The sequence below is a fragment of the Salvia splendens genome, chromosome 11 (assembly GCF_004379255.2).
Source record: "Salvia splendens isolate huo1 chromosome 11, SspV2, whole genome shotgun sequence".
Classification (NCBI taxonomy): domain Eukaryota; kingdom Viridiplantae; phylum Streptophyta; class Magnoliopsida; order Lamiales; family Lamiaceae; genus Salvia; species Salvia splendens.
Window position 1 is genome coordinate 23561779 of NC_056042.1, and position 3777 is coordinate 23565555.

Consider the following 3777-nt stretch of genomic DNA (forward strand, 5'->3'; position numbering starts at 1 on the left):
AATTAGAACACAACTATATAAATACATTAATATTATTAATACTAAAAAGTTGATATAGTATTTAATTTACAAAATTCTCATTTTAAAAATATTCTCACTAAAACCGTACCCTGTCACATAATTTGCGTAACTTTGTATCTATATAGCCATGCGACTAAGCATTGCATTGTACATTCCTTTTTAATCAATTCTAATATAAATTATATACCTATTAAAACTCTGTATAAATACAGCCATACAACTAAGCATTATACATTCCTTTTTAATCAATTGTAATACTCCCTCCGTTCATGAAAAATAGGACACATTATGAATGACACGAGTTTTAATGTGGAATTGGTAAAATAAGAGAGAAGGTAAAAAAAGTAAGAGAGAAGTAGTGTTAGTGGAATGTGAGGTCCATATCATTAGTAGAGAGAATGGAAAAAAGTAAGAGAGAAGGAGTGTTAGTGGAATATGGAGTTCATATTATTAGTAAGAGAGAAGTTGTTGAAAACTTTCCTTTTTATATGTGCTCTATTTTTAATGGACAACCAAAAATGACAAATATGCTCTATTTTTTATGGACGGATGGAGTATAAATTATATACCTATAAAAACTCTGTATAAATATAGCCATACAACTAAGCTTTGATATTGTGCATTCCTTTTTAATCAATTCCTTTTTAATCAATTGTAATATAATATATAGCCATACAACCATTGCATTGTAGAGTCGTTATTAATCAATTGTAATATAAATTCCTTACCTACTTTTATTTATGGTGACAACCGTGATCTTATTCAATTTTATGTCTAAGTCAGTATTTCTAAAACATCAACTAATCAGTATAAAAATTTGTTAAATGTTTGACTAAATTAAATTGTTATAAACGTCAATAGGATATTAATCAGTGTGCACATATATAACTCGCCTATTATTATTGTTATAATTAAAATTTTGAGTTTGATAGGTAGGTTATAACTATTTGACAGAGTAATTATGATTGTTTAAATGTTGGCGTAATAGAAGAAAGAGATTGCTAGAAAATGAATTTGTGAAAAGAATTTGGGTGGAATCTGAAATAAGGGAAGTTATGTCGGTCATCGCCGTTATAAATATCAGAAAATGAGCACACACTCTCATCAACTCAAATGTAAGGTTGTTTCTTCAAATTTAACCTAATTACTTCACAACCCTCCCCCTCTTCATTGTTACACCACAAAATTGATTGTGGAAGGCCTGAATCCGACGGGCCGAAAATTGGGCTTGTTTGAAACCGGCGCCGTCGGTTGAGGTCGGCGGCGACCGGGTGTGGTTTAAAGTGGAGCTAAATCCCCGGGAGACCACAATTGTTTCTTGGAAAAAGCTTCTGAAAGAGGCCAATTTGAGTGAGCCCGAATACCCCGGTCCATCTGCTCCGGGGCCGTCTCTTGAAGCCCGTGGGACGTAGCTGCCACCTCCTCCTCCGACAGCTTCTCCTACAAATGAAACGGCGGATAACGAATCTAAGGAACCGCAGGCGAATCGTTTGATTGAAAGGATTGAAAGAATGAATGCGGTAAGTTGGTGAAATTGAATGCAGAGTTTGTTCATCTTCATTGTTGCTGTTATTTTCATTCTATATTGTTTGGAAAATTGTTGGAGAATTCTTATCCAAGATTTGATTATGACTGAAGTGGATTTTGTTTTGTGTATGTGGAATGAAGAAAATGAAAGCCACGATGAAGATGGAACAAAATCGTTTCAATCACGTTGCTCGAACGGTTCGCCTGCGATTCCTTGGATTCGCTATCCACTATTTCATTCATATGAGAAGCTGCCGCAAAGAGGAGTAGGTGGCTCCGCAATGGCGCCGCCACGGGCTTCAAGAGACGGGCCAGGAGGCGACGGACCAGGCCCATCGGCCTCACTCAAATTTGCCTTTTTCAGAAGATTTTTCCGGGAAACAATCGTGGTCTCCCCCAGATTCATCTCAACTTTAAACCGCACCCGGCCGCCGCCAGCCTCCACTAACGGTCCCTGCGGATGGATTCAGCGTCTTTCACCATCAATTATGTGCTCTATCAATGAAGAGAAGTAGGGTTGTGACGAAATCGGGTTGAATTTTGTGGCATTATTGAGTTGATGAGAGAGAGGAAAAGATGATTTTCATTTTTCTCATATTTCTTTGGAAATGTAACGGTTACAGCTATGTCTGATATGAGGAATAAATGATTTTACCCAAATTATTTGCAAATTCATTTTTCTTCTATTTAAAATGATTTGAACAATCATAATAACTCTATCAAATTAAAAAGCATGGTCAATTATCAACCACATTTATATGATTTCGCTTTTACACTTTCTATGTAATGAAAGAATCCATACAATTGAGGAGCATAGTAAATTTGATGCCAAACATATCTTATTTATTAGTTTACATGCTTGATACTAGTTGATTTCCTGCCTATCAAACTCAAAATAACAATAATATGCGCACACTAATATCCTATTTACATTTAGACTATCTCCGATCTTACACTAACTCTTATTTTAGTGTAGAAAATATCTCTAATTATACTGCAAACTCAAATACTCCTACCGTCCCAGCTCAAGTGATTGATTTTTTTTTTGCCGTTGTTTTGCAAATATGATAATAAATAGTTAAAGTAGAGATATAGTAAAGTAGGCGAGAGAATAATAGAGAAGAGAGTAGTATCTACATTATTCTCTTATTTACTTTACTTTTTTACCACTCTAACAATTTATTATCATTTTCCTCAAACACGTGCCAAAAAGCAGTCAATCACTTGAGATTGGACGGAGGAAGTCTTTTTTGCATTTTTCTACAAAACAACACCAAATATGAATATATACTGTACGTAGCTAGCTACTGCAAAAATTTTGTGGGACATACACTAATAAATGATGTAAGATTAGAATTCAATGTAAATAATTGGAGTAGAATTACTTTTTGGTATGCCGTATGCATATACTCAAAAATGAACTTGAAATCGTAAATACTTGGAGTAGCTCTTATAACAATATTAGTAAAACATTTAAATATTTTTTTTTAAATGAGGATAAGTTGATGTTTAAGATCACGATTGTCACCTTAAATTTTTTTAAAAAAATAGGCATATAATTTATATTTTATAGTAATTAATTAAAAAGGAATCTGCAATGTAATTCTTACTTGTATGACTATCTTTATACAATTAACTTGAACATCGTCAATTTTATTAAAATGAGGAATACCCATACGAAGTTATTTTGATGAAGAAGATAATAGTGGTGTTTAAATAGGATTTAGAGATCATATTGGCAGCCAGATTACTATTGACATTCTGATTTCCTTCATTTGTCCACCTTACCATAAGTGATAAATATGTTTTTTTTCTCATTTTTGAATGTTTTCTCGCACATTTCACATAAAACGAACAAAACACCATAATATAGAGAATAAGATATATTGATGTCCATTTAACGGCCAAATATATATGTAAATCAATCAATTCTTAACTCTAAACACGTGCAAAATCCAAGCTGATCAACGCTAGAATTGCATGGGGAAACAGAACCTGTCCAACTTTGAAACGGAAGACTCGACGTAGTAACCCTTTGCCACTCATATTCCCAAGAAAGAATTCCTCTCTGGCTAATTTGGCTAAAGCGTTAGAAAGGGCATGACCAATTACTATGTCAAGAGAAGAGCCACAGACTTCTGTGTTCCACCAGTGAGTCACTAGGTTACAAACCCGAGACCCGCTCAAATTGCACTATTGAGACAGACACTTTCCAGCGAGTCAGAGTCT

The 3777-nt window shown here is 34.2% G+C and overlaps 1 long non-coding RNA gene across 1 annotated transcript; it reads left to right on the forward strand.

Annotated features, from left to right (window-relative positions):
* The first annotated feature begins 1150 nt into the window (after window positions 1-1150).
* LOC121755130 lies at window positions 1151-2219 on the forward strand. The gene is made up of 2 exons (XR_006040640.1): window positions 1151-1541; window positions 1690-2219. It is a non-coding gene; the product is annotated as an uncharacterized LOC121755130 (long non-coding RNA).
* Window positions 2220-3777: the final 1558 nt, after the last annotated feature.